At 35.9% G+C, this 17,868-nt stretch overlaps 1 pseudogene; it reads left to right on the forward strand.

Annotated features, from left to right (window-relative positions):
• Positions 1-772: 772 nt before the first annotated feature.
• Positions 773-16,343, forward strand: LOC140979091 (glucan endo-1,3-beta-glucosidase-like; annotated as a pseudogene).
• Positions 16,344-17,868: the final 1,525 nt, after the last annotated feature.

Consider the following 17,868-nt stretch of genomic DNA (forward strand, 5'->3'; position numbering starts at 1 on the left):
CGGTTGTCACGCCCTGGGCCTAGGTCCACGACTTCACAATGAGTTTTTATAACAACTAATGTATCCGTTCACGTTTTACGAAAATGATTAACACAAGTTACTATACAAGTCTATTGAAATCCTTAATAAACTATTTGAAATTTTCATTTTTAACAAATGTTGGATAAGGGTATTAGAATCATCATTCCCCCAGAATGTGACGTCCTTGTCACGACTTGACCCCTCGACCGGTTCAAGAGGTGGCTCATGTCGTGTAGAACTTAGTCCCACAGGTTTAAAAGGCGACTCTCATGTATATACATTGGATTGCTTAGCATAACACTTATTTCTTAGTGTTCCTGCTGATGACCACACATTGGATCTTTGTAACAATTTCTTCGTATCCATCATCGTTTTACGAAAATGATTAACCCAAGTTGATATAGAAGTTCATTGTAACTCTTTATAAATCATTTGAAACTTTCATTTCTCACAGCAGTTCAATAAAATGATGAGATCTCGAGAATAAAATGATGAGATCTCGAGATCTAGATCTTTCAATTCGGGATTGACACAATTCTTCACTAAGAAATGGTGGGTTGAGTTATGATTTTAGTAACTCATTTGATGGTAGGCCAAAACAAGTCGGATCATGTAGGTCGCTGGTTGGGACATACTGATCTGCCATTATTTTTTTAAAAAAATAAACCTTTTACTAATCATTAAGAATTAACATTTCTATTGATTATTAAAAAATTATTCTATGAAATTTGTTAGAGTTTATTATGTACATATGGTGATATATACACGTGTAACTAANGTCGGCGGCGGCGGCCGGCGGTGGTGGCGGGAAGTGGTGGTGAGTTTGAATATAGAAGAAGGGTAAAATTAGAAAAATAGGATGAATTAAGAGTTGGATTAATAATCCTAGCGGGGAGGAGTGATTATTTTATCATAGTTAATATAACATAATCCTTTATAGGAGGGATTGACTTGGTTAAATAAAAATACTACCAAACATCTAACCTACCAAACGCAGCGTTAGTGTATTATTTAATAGGTCAAGTATAAGCTCACTGTTTTAGAAGGTGTATTTATGGTAAAAATTTGCTTAGATTTTTTTTTAAATGATATACTTTTGGGGAAAATGGAATTCAGACTCTCCGTGAAAATCCTAATTGTAACAGAACTCTTTATAAAAATTTAAAAAAGTAATATGTCCTCGAACTTTTATAACTTTGGCTCACAATACCCTGCAAACGATGTTGTGATTACACCCACCGTAGAGGCAATTCTTTATGATATTTTGGTGTTTTTTGCACATGACTTTGACGTAATTGTCCTCCACCTTTAAAATAAATATTTCTTATTCTTTTTTTTCATCACCACAAAGACCGAAGGTTTGGGTGGAGATGTAAACCATCCGGGGTTTCGCTGTCGCTTTTATTTAAGACACGTGATTCCTTCCAGAGCGATTCAACCATATATGAGCCACACCGTCCTCATCCACCAGTCCGACGTTGTTAGAAGTGTGAGCCGCAAGCTAAATAGCTTCATTTAGGATGGGAGCGATGCTTCCAGCAGCCTTCTCCTCCATCATCACTGGGTAGAATTGCTGTCCTGTTTAAAGAAGAATGTTGATATATGCGCATGGTCATCTGCGGAGTTATTGGGGATCCCGAGCCATGTAGATGAGCACAAAATAAACATCATTCCGAGTTCCCGACCCGTAAAGCAGAAGAAAAGGTTTTTGAACGTGAGAAAGATAAAGTACATCAGAACAGGTCCAATGATTATTGAAAGCTGGGCATTTAAGGAGTACAATTCCCTACCCTAGGGATTGCTATCCTTTGCCTCGAATGGATCACCTGGTTTATCCCACCTCGGGGTGTTTGCTCATCTGCTTTATGGATGCTTATCAGAGATATCATAAAATCCCTTTGGTCTAGGAAGATCATGATAAGATTAGTTTAATCACCTCGGGTGACACATTTTGTTATGTGGTCATGCCCTTTGAATTTAAAAATACAATGGCAACTTACCACAAGTTGATGAATAAGATTTTAGATAGGCAAGCCAGGGAAACATTTGTTGGAAATTTGAATCAAATTTAGAGTTTGAATAAAAATTAAATCTCATGAATGTGGGAGTGTCTTTTAGCTCTCCACATTCTTGAGTTAATTGTAGCTCGTAATTATAGAAATGTCTTTTGACTTTCCACCTTCTTGAGTTAATTGAAGACTTTTGGCTCTTCATATTCTTGAGTTAATTGGAAGATGAATTGAGTTAATTAATCTTGCATGACTCTTGGTATGTATTTTGGAGCTTATAAATAGTGAGTTCATTTCCTCATCCCATATGCATAAAAATGATTTTTACAAACACTCAAGATTTTTTTCAAGCATTCTCTTGCATTTCATATTGTTAGCTTTCCATTTGACCTCCGTTAAATTTCGGTGATAAAGTGAAGGTACGTTTTTGGTTCGCTGGTGTAGTTACTTCGTGCTAAGTTGCCGCAAAGTTTTGCCGTTGTATCATGGGAAACAGTTGTCTGTCGAGATCCTCGAAGCACCGTCGGAGGAGACAAATCTGTTTTAAGAAAACTGTTCTTCGTACAGGACTCGGTTTGATTTATTGTTTTACTGTTGTTATTTTATACACGATATTCATACTTTCAATAGTATACTCATTTTCGTATATTGTTTTTGATTGTCGACTATCGAAACCTCAACAAGGCCTGACCAAAAGGATGAATTCCATCTGCCGAACATGAATATACTTACTCATTGACAGTGATTCGAAAACTTCTTATTTATAGATTGCTATATTGAGTATAATTAGATAAAGATGGCTCCTGAAGATGCCGCTATGTCTGTATCTTTACGAGGTTGCTTTCGTTCCCTACTTCTATATTTTTGTTATTAGCAATTTGGCTAACAACATTGAGGTGTATGTAAATGATATCTTGACCAAATCCCGAACAATAACTTGTTTCATTCCAAATCTCGAGGAGACATTATCAAGTCTTAGAGAACACTTGGTGAAATTGAACCCATGCAAGTGTATTTTTAGAGCCAAGAGTAGGAAATTTCTCATGTTCATTGTGACAGGAGGGGAATTGAGGTTAACCCGAAAAATGGTCTCTCCTAAATCTGTTCAGGAAGTCCAACAGCTTACAGGGAGGATTACTGCCCTTCCCGATTCATTTCGGCACATCAAAGTTATCCTTTCTTCAAGGTGTCGAGGAAGTTCGAAAAATTCGAATGGATGATAAGTGCAAGCAAGCCTTCAAATATTTGAAAAGCCACATGGGCCACATGGCCAGTCTTGATAAAGCCCAAACCGGAGGAGAAATTGTGGGTGTATCTGTCTGCAACTGAGAACTTTGTTAGCCTAGTACTTGTCCGAGGGGAAGGATTCTACCAAAATCCTGTCTGTCATGTCAGTGAATTATTGCATTTTTATATAAAAACAAAAGTTGTAAACAATATAAATAGATTATTCAAGTTATATGATATTTTTTTAGAATATTTTTCTCTTAAAAAATATTTGGCTTTGTCTAAACCTTTTTATGTTTCTAAAATCAAACTTATCAAAGTTTTATATTTTGTGGCGTTTACAATTGTTATTCACGAAGATTGTCAAAAATGAGTTTTTGAAAATTCCCTTGAAATTAATTGTTTCTATGTGTTATTTGTTACTAAATCACATTGTTTATCACGTTTTTTTGTTTCAAAGTTTAAAGATCGGGGTTAATAGAATCTTGTCGTTCATTGAATTAACGACATGACTGAGTCTAGTTAGTGTTTGCCTTTCATGCGTGATCGGATTCGCATCACTTATGCTTCATGTTCAGGGTTTTACGTTCATGCTTATGTTCATGTTAATGCTAAGAAAATTTATGTTCTATCCATATGCTTAGTTAATTTGTATTTTTGTTATATGTTCGAACGGTTCTCACTTGCTAAGTGTTTCTCAAAATACTAATCACTTACTTTTTTCCCTCTCAGATGATAATGAGGGCCAGTTAGACGAGGATGAACAAGAACTATTCTGAGGCTGGTAAAGATTTAGATCGTTATTTCGTTGATGTTATTTGAACTATATTTAGTCATGTACGCTTCCTCAACTTCCTAATTCTGTTGTAAAAAAACCATTGTTTTGTAATGTAAGAGACTGGTTTTGGATCTATGCTACGAAGCTTGTTGTGTTATAATTATGTGATTGTTAAACAACGTCGGAAGTTATTACGCATCGGTCTTGGGGCATGACACTTTTAACAAATTCAGAACTATAAGTCTCAAGGAAATAAGTGTCATCAGCACACAATATCTCACTCTAACTTCTGATCAACTCAAATTGAAGCATCAAAATGTTGATATGAATGTTGAACTATTTAGATAGATGACCCAGCTAAATAATCATATGGAGCAGTGGATAGATCATTTTCAAACCACCATTGACAGCCAATTGCAAAAGATTCTTGTGTTCATGCACCCTGGTGATTCCATAAAAGAGGAAAATATTGACTACAAAAGTTGGTAGAGCAGAAAAGGCGAGCTAAGAGAGCTAAATATGAAGAATCTATACGAGATGATGAAAGAAGAAGGCATAAGGAAAAGATGAAGAGGAAGTAGTGGTTGTGGCAACTCGATTCCGTGTATATAGATTTTTCAATTTATTTTGCAGATGTAATAGGTTGTTACTTTTTATGTACTGTACCAATGTTTCTCATTACCTCAACAAAAAATACTTTTCAATTCGTTTCCTATCTGCCTTAACTGTTATCTGTAATATTTGTATCTAGTTTTGCAACATGGTTTTTTCATCACCAAAAAAAAGAAATTGTTGGAATATAAATCACCCTGATTTTTTATAACGAGAATAACAACATCGAGTTGTTTTAGAAGTCCAGCTGTTGTTTTCTTTGTATTTTCGAGACACACGACCACAAGATCAACTCGGATTTCTGAACATAATACCAAACTCAAGTTGTCGACAAAAGATCATCACTTGTATCTGTCTAAAACCAGACCATCTTAGATACATTTGAAGTCTGACCATTAAACTCTGAAAGTTCAAATATTAACAGATCAAGATGGACAGTCTGAGTCATGACATTCAATGACTATCAGATAAAGTGACAAGCACAATATCCTACCGACTCCTAATTGACATAATCTTTCCAAAAATATCAAAGAATCAATCAAATTTTCAGAAACTAAGAGCTGAAAGACGTAAAAAGAAAAAAAACATTATGAGCATTTAGTCAAGTGTACTGAGAAAAGAAGTTGACTATACCATTCTGAGTTAGTACAGAAGATCGTTGAAATTTTTTCCGACCGTCGGAGCTTTTCAGCTATAAATATGCAGATTCAGAATTAAAGAAAGAATGAAAAAAATCGATTATCAAAAGAACTACACGCATTTCAATTTGGAATATAAAAGATCTCGAGCACTCTCATTCGATCAAATATTAAGCTGATCAACTTATCACATGATTGTCAAACTACATAAGATCTTCTAAGGATCATTTTGTGCTATCTTACCAACTCAAGCCGTCAAAGCTAACCGTTGATATTTGTATTGGTTTATGATAAACCTATAGTTCTTAAACAACCATAAATTTGTTGTGTGATCACTAAGAGTTTTGATTTAGACAGTGATAAATCTTAGTCGAAGTGGGCTATTACAAAATGTTGTAAAATCAAATTCTTTTGATGGATTCATTCTTAAGTGAAATAAGGGGTGACGAAAGAGTATTCGTCTCCGAACATCCATAAATTTTGTCTTTTTTACCTTATTCACATTTCTATTGCTTGCTTGTATATCTATTCGTTTCTTTGTTAATTGCTTCTTGTATTAACTATATATTTCTATCCCTGGTCTAGACAGACCACTTTTGTACTTGTTTATTTTTAATGGTTCAGCGAAGTCTAGCCGTTCAAGAAAATACTTTACACATCCTAAATATTGTTAAAGCAGTTCGATATTAAGAAACATTTTAAAAGAGTTTATTCACCTCCTCCAAACTCTATTTCGATCCCATCATATTAAAAATTATAGTTACGAAATTCTTTAATAAAATTATCGCGATGCATATGACAAAATCATAAAATGAAAATAAAATAAAAATTTATTGTCCATATAATCTAAGGGCAAACTTTCAATAACTCCATACATCCCTTCTCAACTTTATCTTTACTCCCTATCCCTTCAATTCTTTGCTTTAGCTCCCCAATATTTTAAAATTTCCAAGAATACCCTTATCCTTTTATTTTAGTAATTGATTTTTCTTTTAAACATAAATGCCCATCATGCTTCCGTAAAATAAATTAAATCTTTTACCTATTTGACCGGAGTACTATCGAGTTATATCCACCGTATTTTATGAACTGCTCCTCACAGTCCAACCACACGATCGCAACCGATGGTTACCGACGCAGATTCCTTCAACAACACTTGGCATAACCCTAATTTGTTTCCTACCTTAGGGTGTACAGTAAAAGATAAAATTTTGAAAATAATACATGAGAGGGGCTAGAGCAAAGATCTCTTTATTCAAACACAAACATTTATTATTACATTGAAACCTCCTGCAGAGGAGGAGGAACTTGCTTAGCTACTTATAGTAGCCGAACTTGAAAAACACATAAAATAGAAAGATAAAATATTACAATTGGTTTTTGAAAGAAATGAGGAAAATGTTCGATGATCTTCACTTCCTTCTTCCTGCCTTATTTATAAAAGGCTTCTTCGGATTTGAAACTCGGATTCCAAATCTTGATAAGACTTTACAGCTTGCACATGGACCATGTAGTGGTTGAGTGGTCCATTGAGGTGGTCACTCCATTTGAAATGTCTTTTTCTAGATCATTAATATAGAAATCAAATTCTCTTCTTCTTTTATTTCTCTACAATACCAGTATAGATGAGCTTGTAAGACATCTACTGAAATCTCGTCTCCTTTTTCTTTGTAATGTTTAATTATCCATCGGAGAGCTTCCAGCTGATCTCTATATTTCTTGATTCTTCTTTTCTAAACTTTTAGATATGTGAAATACATCCTTAAGTTTCGTTCTGGTGTGTTTTACTCGTTCCCAATTACTCTTATTTATAATGTAATTTCTTGGGTCTAGTTTTCTTGTTTTTCTTTATTGGATTCTCTTTTATTATTAAAGATAGAGTATCCAATGTCTTTTTATCATTTTCCACCGATTATTGGTGGTCCTTGAGTCATTCACCACTCACATGGTGGTCTTTCTTTTCTTTAGTGGGTTTGGTCACATGTCCCTTTCAATTTTGTCGAGGAATCTTTGGCTTTTTGTTTTCTCGAGGAAAATGTGATTGTGGTCCTTCCTCACTTGTCCTTGTTTCGGTAAAATGTTTCCGATCAGATCTTGGCTTAAAACCTTTACCGAACTCCGGTTCTTTCTGATTCTGGCATTCAGGACATATGTTTTCTGACCATCTTCCTATATGTGCCATATTACAGAACTTTCGGTGAGTCTCTTTACTGGCCGGAAGCTTGTTGTTCCATAAAAAATTTCTTTTCTTCTCGAATAAATCTTCTGCAAAACGTGTTGTCTTTCATATAATAGTTTTTAACAGGAATGATCCATTTAAAGAATTTTGATAAAACTTAAATGGAAACTTGACTTTGTCCATCTATGTGAGACATACCCATATACCCCAAGCTCTTCTAGTTGAGATGTCGTCTTCAGTTATTGAAGCAACCAGGGGTGTTTCTTCTGTCGGAGGGTCCTTGATAAATTTCTGAATATTTGTATCTGGCCTCCTTAACTTGATGAAATGATAGGCTTCATGTGAACCTTTCCCTGCAGGTTCTGGTGCTGCACTGAACAAGTATAGCTCCAAAATATCTCCTCTGGAAAAATAATCATTATTCGCCCAAGTTTCATGAACAGCTTCCTGAATCCATTTGGGCAGTCCTGAAATTTCTGGAAAGCTGGGTGATGTGGTATAAACTGAGGCAAGAGCCCCGAATTCATACCAGGCTTTGACTTCCTTGGGATATGAATTTGGTTTCATCCATACCCTAGGATATTTTCCTGAAACATCAACCCGGTTGGTAGCTGGGTTAATGCCAATTCTTGTTTTTAATTTATCCCAATTCTGTTGGTAAATCTGAAATGGAGAAATTGCAACTTCATTAGTACCAACCTTAGTTTTGCCTTTGTCAATACGAGGCCTAAGGTTGATCTCTCCCTCTTCGGTCCCCGAGGTGAAGGGTTGACTTGAGGACTCGAGATAAGGATCTGGAGTCTCAATTTTTGTTTCACCCGACTCATCTGGAGATGATCCCGACTTAACACTTGTGCTAGGGGTATTTGAATCCCCTGCTCCAGGTATAGAGTCCTGTACTCGAAAACTCTCCATTTGAGAAACCAATAGCTTCTCAATGCCTTGGAGGATAGGCCTTTGCATTACAGACCATAACTGGGTATAAGCCTGTAAATATCATGTAATTCCATCAGAGACAATTCTCTTATCAGCTTGTTGATGCCTTCCCGCAACTTCTGCGTTCAGTGCTAATTTGTTAAACTCGGTTTGAAGCATTTCAAGGTGTTCCCTCAAATGCCTCTGCATCTTGATGATAGCATCAATGTCAATGCTGCCCATCTCTTGTTAAAAAATCTGCAAGAATGTTTTCATGAGATTTAATTATCACAATATCAAAAATGTAATTTTTACATAATGCTTGCCATCTTAATAATCTGGCCTTCTCAGGTTTAGACTCAATTCTATTCCTTAAGAAAGCTTTCACCTGTGTGTTATCAACTTTCAAAGTGAATTTCTTTGCAAGTAAAAATAATGGCCATTTCTCAAAAGCCTTTTTTACTGCATAAAATTCCTTCTCGTTGATATGCCATCTGATTGCTTCTGCATCTGAGAATAAACCACTACAATACCTGCATGATTGTCCTCCATCTGGTGTGAGCTTAGTAAGAACTGCTGTCCACCAATGATAACTGGCGTCGGTATACAATACCAGATCATCCTCATCTTGAGGAATAGCCATCTTTGGAAGATTCTTACAAATCTCCTTTAATTGGCATAGTCCCTTTGTATGTTCATCCGTCCATATAAATCTACCATCTTTTTTCAATAATGGACTAAACACTTTCCTGTGTTTTGCTAGGTTCTTTATAAACATCCCAGCAAAATTAACAACTCCTAAGAAACTTTGAAGTTGCTTCTTGTCTTTGAGAATTTCTGGAAAATTCTGCACTTTTTCCACTATGTGTTCTTGTAGAATAATTCCTGACTCATCGATTTCAATTTCAAGGAATTCAATCTTTCTTGTAGCAATGACTGCTTTCTTTTCAGATAAAACCAGTCCTTCTTTTTTACAAACATTGGAGAAAATCTCCAAATGTATAACATGTTCATTCATATCTTTAGACGATATTAAAACATCGTCAATATAAACAAACATAAACTTAAAATAATCTTTAAAAAGATTATCCATCTTTCTTTGAAATATCTGAGGTGAATTAGCCAACCCCATTGGCTATACTTCCCAGATATAATGTCCTTGTGGTGTAGAGAAAGCTGTGAATTTCTTGCTTTCTTCTTGCATCCTAATCTGGTAAAATCCAGACTTATAGTCGAACTTAAAGAATATCTTAGCATTGCGTATGCAACTTATTAGATGTTCTCTGCTAGGTATAAAATACCCATCAAACTCCAGAATTTTATTAATTTCTTGATAATTAATAACTAATCTGGCTTTTCCTCGTTTTATCTCACCATGATTTCTTACCAGAAAACATGGACTGCTATATGGTGACATTCCTGCTTTGATTAAACCAAGGTCCAAATGTTCCTTGATCATAATCTGCATATCCCTTTGATCAATGATATTCATTGGGATAGGCTTGCAACGGACAAATTCATACTCTTTGCTTTCCTTAATTTTAAGGCAAGCTTTGAGTTGATTTCTGTCTCGCCATGCCAAAGGATCTTCATTGTAATTTTCTTTGATATTTTTCTTGACATCTTCTAAGGATAACTTAGATTCAAACTCTACTTCATTTTTATGCAGAGTTATCTTAAGGTATTCTATCTCTTCTGGTTGGAGCTCTTTATCGGCTCTCAACTGGAGCATTGCTTCTCCAAACCTTCTAGAATCTTTCATTTTTGGGTTCAGAAGTTGTCCTGAATCACCACACTTGCTGCGAAACTGGATTGACAATTTTCGGTAAAATGCCTCTCTTAGTCTCTGGACTATAATTTTGTGGTTACAAGGAGTTGTAAAAACTAATCTTCTAGTCTCATTTTCTTGAGTATATGATTTGAACATTTGTAGAAAATTGTTTCCTAACAAAATATCCGCTCATGTATCATGAAAATAAATTGGCAGTGTCTTTACCTTGTACCAAGGTGTTTGCCCAGCACCGCCAATCATGATTTCGGTCATCTTAATCCCTTTACAAAAGATTAAGATTCTTCTGAAAAAATCTATTCCAGCAATTTTTGTAATTCTTCTTCCAAATTATTTGGAAAAACTCCTCGTTTTGCTGTACAGATTCCAGCCCCTGAATCAATATAAGCAGCAAAATATTCTGCCTTATATTGTTCATATAACATTCCTACTGGAATATATATGGAGAATGGACTTGTGGTCATTGGATTTTCCACATCTTATCTTCTGCCATAAACTCCATTCCATACTCTAGACGTTTCCAAAGTTTATGTTCCTCGAGAAACTCTGGTCCAAGAACCAATTGATCTGGTTATTTTCCTGGAATCCCTGTGATATGAACTTCCAATTCTCCAACCTGGATCATCCCTTGGTAAATTCTTATCATAGGTTGTTCTAAATAGTAGATGGTATTACAAGGAAATTGATTCATTTGTTTCGTAATATCAAATACTATTTCGACTTCCTTCCACCCTTCTGGGCATCTAAGTTTTCCTATTGTTGAAAAACTTTTTAGCTCATGTTGGGTTTCTTGGACAGGGTTTTTTCCCCATCTGTAACTTGTAATCTTATCTCCTTGAAAAGATAGTATTCTTGATTTCAATCTAAAACTCTGATTCCTTTGTAGAATCGGTTTGTCTAGTATTTGGATATCTGTTTCCTGTATTACAGAAAATTCAATTCGTTCTAGATAAATTGCCTGAGCAACTTTTCCAAATATCTCAGGTATTTCAATGAACTCATTTCTAATAAACAATTCTGAATGATGTGTATTAGATAAAGCATATGAAATTTGATAAGTAATAGAATATGGTCTATTACCTTCCTTCATCAGCCTTTTTTCCTTGAAATTTTGATGTAATGTCAAGGCTCGACTGAAATCTCGATTTGCCAGGTTGTAGGTTATCCTTGGATAGATAACTCCTACAATCTTGCCTGCACATAGATTTCCTGAGATAGTTCCCAGCACTGAATCTTGAAGGTTCCCCATTCTTTTATCGCATATAGCAATATCAATGGGTGAATTTATACCTTCTTTGAAAGTAGCTTTTTTCATAATCTGGATTGCTCCAATATGAATCCAGGACATAGTCCTTGCTACTTCGATCTTGAGTTTTTGTAATTCTTCCTTAATTTCTTCAGAAGAAATTAACTGCATCTCCATTCTATTTCCAGTAAGTTCCATTGGGATTGCCATTTCCCTTCTAGAAACTTTGTAGATCAGATGATGCTTTCTATTTCTCAGACCAAGATTTCCTAAGAACTTTTCTACATGTCTTGCAGAGAATCCTTGATATCTCTGTAGGCTAGGATTTTCTTTCATGATCTTTTGGACCATGTTATGGGATATTGTTGTCTAGCTAAAGAACCCAGACAAATCCTCATGTGTTTCGTGTCGAAACACCTCGTCTTTAGTCAGATTCCAATTCAGTTCCATCGGATTCTCCCTGACTTAAAACTTCTTCTTCTTCATATATACTCTTATCTGAGGCAATGTCCTCAAATCGGTATACCTGAATAAGATCTTGGTAATAAACTGCTTCTTCAATATCCGGAGTTGGATCGAAGCGTTTAATACCTCTTTTTTCATTTTCTGGACAGTTAGTCGAGATATGATCTCTTGCTCCACATGTCCAGCAATTACAATCCTTAAAACTTTCATTATCTCGTGTATGAGCTCTTCGGAAAGTTTTCTTTTTAGGTGTTCTTCATGTGCTTCGAGATGTACTCGATTCTTGGGAGGATGTCCTACTTCTGGATGGTCCGCTTCTTTGTCCAGATTTATAAGATCTGGCTTTTTGTCTAGACCAAACTGTTCTTGGTTTCTAAGAACTTCTTCCACTTCTAGCATAAGGATGAGTCCTGAAACTTTTCCTTTTATGCTTTTGTGGTTTACTTCCAATAATTGTTGGAAGATCATTTTTCTTACAACACAAAAGAGAACGTTTGTTAATACCCCTTAATCGTTTGTAATTCTTTTGTAATGCTGCCAAATGGCACCATTCCGTCAATTTTTCTTTAAGGAAAGAAGCTCTTCGTGCTAATGTATCTGGATTTCCAGGTACATATTCCCTTATGAGCATTTCTCTCCAGGGACTTGGCAAAGAATAGCTGCATTGCTATGTCTTCTTCGATCCCTGAATTCCATCTATATTTAGTGAATAACATAATATATTCATCAACCAAACATATGTCATGTAATTCAAGACTATACAGAGCTTGAGTATATTTCTTCCTCTTCTCTGTATCTTGACTATTAAAATAGTCTACCCCTATAAATTGTGTTTTAAACAGGGTAGCCATTCTTCCGGCTATCTCGCTTAGAGATTCTCCGGCTAGGACTGACTCTTTAGTTTCCACCGAAGTCATGTCCCAAGCAATTTTCACTGATCCCATAAGACTCATTTCCAAGAGTTTAATGAATCCTTTTTATTGAGATCAAGTGTTCCTGTTGCGATTCTCATAGCAGATGTCCAATCGTCAATGAGTTCTTCTCTGTTTTTGAAATCTAATACATCAAGGTTAAGCATAACCCCGTAAGGATGTATAGGATCTAAAACAGTTTTCCATAGGGTGTTTGGTGCAATGGAATTTGATTTCTCCTTGTCCTTGTTCCCGCAGGGTGTGATCCTCCACCAGTACGGAAATCAGTTTGAGATTCTCTCATGTGTATATTTTGAGATCCCACACTTTCCCTTGGTGGTTCCTGAGAAGATGACCAAGTTATAACAGGTGTTTCAACTCCTGCTATGTTCATCTTTAGATCTACAACTTTGAGATTTGCGAAAGATTCTGCAAGCTCTTGTAGATCCTCCAGACCAATCCTTTCTAAAGTTGTTATCAGATTAATTTCTTTTCTGAGACAGACTTAATTAGATTTATCATATTTTCTTTTTCAGTCAAAGGTTTTGACACCACTCTGGCTTTCCCTTGTTGATGTAACAAAGGTTCAGTACCAAATGATGGTGGTAACCATCCTCCTGAAGTTCTTTTACTAGAACTAGGTTGTTGTTCTAGTTTTTGAATTCTTGTTTGAATATCCTTTAATATTCCAAGAATTTCTTCCTCGTTTTCAAGGATTTTTTATACTTTTTGCGATACAAAGTATAGCATGTTGCCATAATTTTGTACTGTCTTCTGAATTTCTCTAAGATCTAAAGAGAGCTTAGAGGAGTCTGGTATTATTTCCATAAACTTATTAGATTGAATTATAAGTTTACCTGAGGGTGCTGAGGATTCCCTTTCTGCTCTGGATATCTAACAATAGTTAGATGTTCTTGTGTATATTCCAAAATATTGGAATAATCCTTGTAAATTATTTTTCTCGAACATAAGTCCGGATTCATAATTTTCGAAATTCTCCTCCTCAAACATTTCGTTTCTTTATAATAATAAATAATGTATTTGAAATAAATTAACCTACGGCTCTGATACCATTTTAGTTCAGTACCCCAACTCAGAGCTCCACCTTTCGCATCAGGAGATGAGGAATCCAAGGATCAATCACAGGATGACACACTTAAGGGTACCTATCAGCTTGCTAACCTCAAACTCTGTAGAAGAGCCTAGGTTGTCCCCTACAGAGAGTCGTGTTTCGTGTCAGATCACACGATAGAGGCTCGGGGCTCTTTATAAACTCTGATACCATTTTGTGAAGCTCGGGGATCAATTAAAATAAAATATGGAATAAGGGGTATTTCTGTCTTTTTTAAACTTTTAGGGAGTTTGAACAAATGTTTTTAGGTGTAGAGAGTTAGAATAAATTTGAGTTGGGTGTTAAGGATTTATTTATAATTTACCCATAATCTAAAGTTATAATAAAGTATTTTTAATATTATATTTTTTTATTCACTTATCTACATATATGAAAGCACAAAAAAATTGAAATGGGCCTGTTGTGGTACGGTGTTCGGTCACAAAAAATACACGTGTACTGTTCTGGGCCGTCCAACAAAAAAAGAGGGTGGAAGGTTTCTTGTCTCAGAGTTGTTGTAACCGGTTCTCTCTTTTCCTTCGTCATTCTCTACAACCTTCCGCCGCCGCTGTCTTCGTTGCTCTCCTCCATATCACCGCCATGGACTGCATAGGCGTTAAGTACGGCACCCTCGGGGACAACCTCCCCCCGCCTGCTCAAGTCGCGGGTTCCTCAAAGACAAGACGACCATCGACCGTATTAAACTCTTTGATGTCAACCCAGACATCCTACAGGCCTTCGCCGACACGGGGATACTTGTCGCCGTCACCGTGCCTAATGACGAGATCCGCAGTCTAACCAACGTCTGCTACGCCTGCCGCTGGGTGGCTGAAAACATCAAGCCATTCTACCCGCGGACGAAGATCAACTACATCCTCGTTGGCAACGAAATCCTCCACTGGGCCCCACAGAACCTCATCGACAACCTTGTATCGGCCATGAGAAGCGTCCACATAGCTCTTCTCCTCTCCGGGATCAAAGACATCATGGTGACGACAGCTCATTCTCACGGAATCCTCAAACGATCCGAACCTCCGAGCCTGGGCAGGTTCCGACCCGACTGGGACGCCGGGGTACTCGCTCCAATGCTCCAGTTCCTCTATGCATCGAAGTATCCTTTCATGGTGAACCCATACCCGTACTTTGGATACAGCCCTGAGAAGGCAGATTTTGCTTTGTTCCGACCAAACAAAGGATATTATGACACTTACTCCAAAAGAACCTATGGAAACATGTTCGATTTGTTATTGGACGTTGTGTACATGTCAATGAAGAGACTGGGTTACGGAGATGTCGACATTGTAGCCGGTGAGACGGGGTGGGCGTCGCAGGGGGAGACGTTTGAGCAGCCCAAATGCTCGGTCGAGAATGCGGCGTCGTACAATGGAGGTCTTGTGAGGCAGTACAATTCTGGGAGAAGGACGTCATTGATGCTGCACCGGAGGTTCGAGACATATATCTTCGCGTTGTTTTACGAGAATCAGAAAACGGGCTCTCTAGCAGAAAGTAATTTCGGGCTTTTCCGACCAGATTTCTCCGTCGTATACGACGTTGGAATCATGCGCGCCGGAGCCGGAGCTGCTCCTGCAAAGGTTAGATTTAATTAACTTACACTATCACAAATTTTTGGATGATATTTGANTCTCATCTATTAATTATCTGTACAAAATTTTTTATGACAAAGTTAATTATTCGAAGGTAACGTAGTAATAAATCAAATTGAAATTGTTAGATTATTAAAAAGTTCTTTGGTGGGTATTTATGTCTCCAATTGTCACGGAAAAAAAAGAAATAAAAATTCACTCTTTTTCTTTTATTTATCATAATTTCTATTATTTATATCATTTGGTTTAATGTTTGAGAATCTAAAGCATATATATTTTATCTAATCTATATAAAAAAATGTATATGAACATTAGAATTCACAATTTTCGAAGATAATGAAAAGAAAATAAAAACTTAGCACATGAATTTACAGTTATATTATCTGTTAAGCATAAAGGTGCATGCACTGTATATTGAATTTTTTACCCATTCACTTATTTTTATTCGTATGTTCGTCCTATTTCGAAATATTCTGTCTTCCAGGATACTTCTGCCTTTCCACATGCTTTTTTCTTTATTATGCTTTGTTTATACTTCTTATGTTCAAATTTTAAAATCTCCCAATTTTATGCCTGAGCTTTAATTATGTAATTGCACTTTTTTTTATTCTAATAAAAAAGTAAATTCTATTATATACAAGAAGAAAAAGTCATAGATGTAGTAAAATAAGTTTAAAATAAAACAACAATAATGCATTGATCTGAATGAATATTATGATGGGTGCAGTCTGTTCCTACACCAGAGCCAGCAGCAGGGAAGAAATGGTGTGTGCCGAAGCCGGCGGAAACCGAATTTTTTTGTTGTTATGAGATTGTGGTGTTGGGATTGAATGTTTAGTCCTTTGTGGCGTGGTTGCAACTATTAGCATAGTGATCAATCCTTAATTCATTACCTTTGCAAATTTGACGATGAAATCTAATAAGTATATTTGTCGAGGTCCACACGNATAATTTTTCTGTGATAGTGAGTTGAATTAAAGCTCTATGACAAGATCAGAATTAATCATCAGGCTGGATTTCAAATGGGATTTTGATTATTAAAGTATATTGGGATTCTATTTGAATTTAGATCTAAAAATTTTATACTTTTTGAAGGTGGTGGTGTTTTTGGATTGTTGAACAACCTTCTCTTTTGTGTTTTTGTATTTTTTTTCTTCGAAGATCATCTTTGCACAACCATAGAAAATATTCATTGTATTTTTCATAGTTAGGGAACAAGTCCTAGAAAGAACCTTATATATCATATGTAAAACTATCATGTTTCATCGTGAAATGAATTTAATATTGTTTGCTCCTTTGATTGCATTACATTCTATGTAGGGCTACTCTTAAATTTCCCTCTCTTTAAAAAAATATAGCAAAAAATTTTTTTGAAAGGAAATATCACAGAAGAACGTAGAGGAAGAAAGGTTTTTTTCGCGATCAACGTGATGGTTGTGGTTTTTTTGGATCGATGCAATAGTTTGTGAGGTTTGGTGTTGTTGAATGGGCTGTGATTGGCTGGGGATTGAAGTTGTGCTTTCTACTTATTTTGTTGGAGTTTTTGGAATGTGTTTATTTGCTTGATTGATTGCTGTGGGTTTGTGATGTTGGTTTTTTTTTTTATATTTTTCTGTTACTGTTCCACGTTTGTGATAATGCTCTGGTTTTGAAATTATCAATGTTGCTGATTATATGTGATTGATATGAAGGCAAAACTGTATTGTTCTTGGTGATAGTTTTTGGCACAAAAATTGTTCTTGTTGGGGAAATCTCCTTCTGTGTTTTTGAAATCATATTGGGTGATCCATATATATTTCTCATATCAATATTTCTAAATATAGTTACTATGCTGATTGTTTTACACTAGCTGCAAACCTGGGCAAATACCTCAAAAATTGGGGTGACGATACCTAGTTGAACATAAATTATATATATGTTGTTGTGCATTAACTTATTTACAATATTAAATGTATTTTAAAAAAATTACAAAGATACATATACCAAAGACACACAAACATATATATTGTTGGAATATTTCATGTTCGCAATCTTGATTTTGATGATAACAAAACTTGTTATTTTGTTTCTAATAATTTACCTAAGTGCGCAAGAAGCTGAAACTGATCAGGCTTCTAACTGATCAATTACCAAGCCTAAACTGAAGCTTTCAAAGAACAAACTGAAAGTGCCAACTGATTACCCGAACTGAACCAGTCCAACTGAAATATCAAAGACCAGTTCCACTGATGGATCAATTGATAAGTGGTTCAGCAAAAGACCTTCAGAAGCCCGGCCAGCTGATGAAGAGCTCAACTGAGAAACAGCCCAACTGACCAGTTCAACTGAATCAGTGAAATCAGTTCAGCTGACGAGCCAACTGA

This window comes from Primulina huaijiensis, chromosome 6 (assembly GCF_012295235.1).
Source record: "Primulina huaijiensis isolate GDHJ02 chromosome 6, ASM1229523v2, whole genome shotgun sequence".
Classification (NCBI taxonomy): domain Eukaryota; kingdom Viridiplantae; phylum Streptophyta; class Magnoliopsida; order Lamiales; family Gesneriaceae; genus Primulina; species Primulina huaijiensis.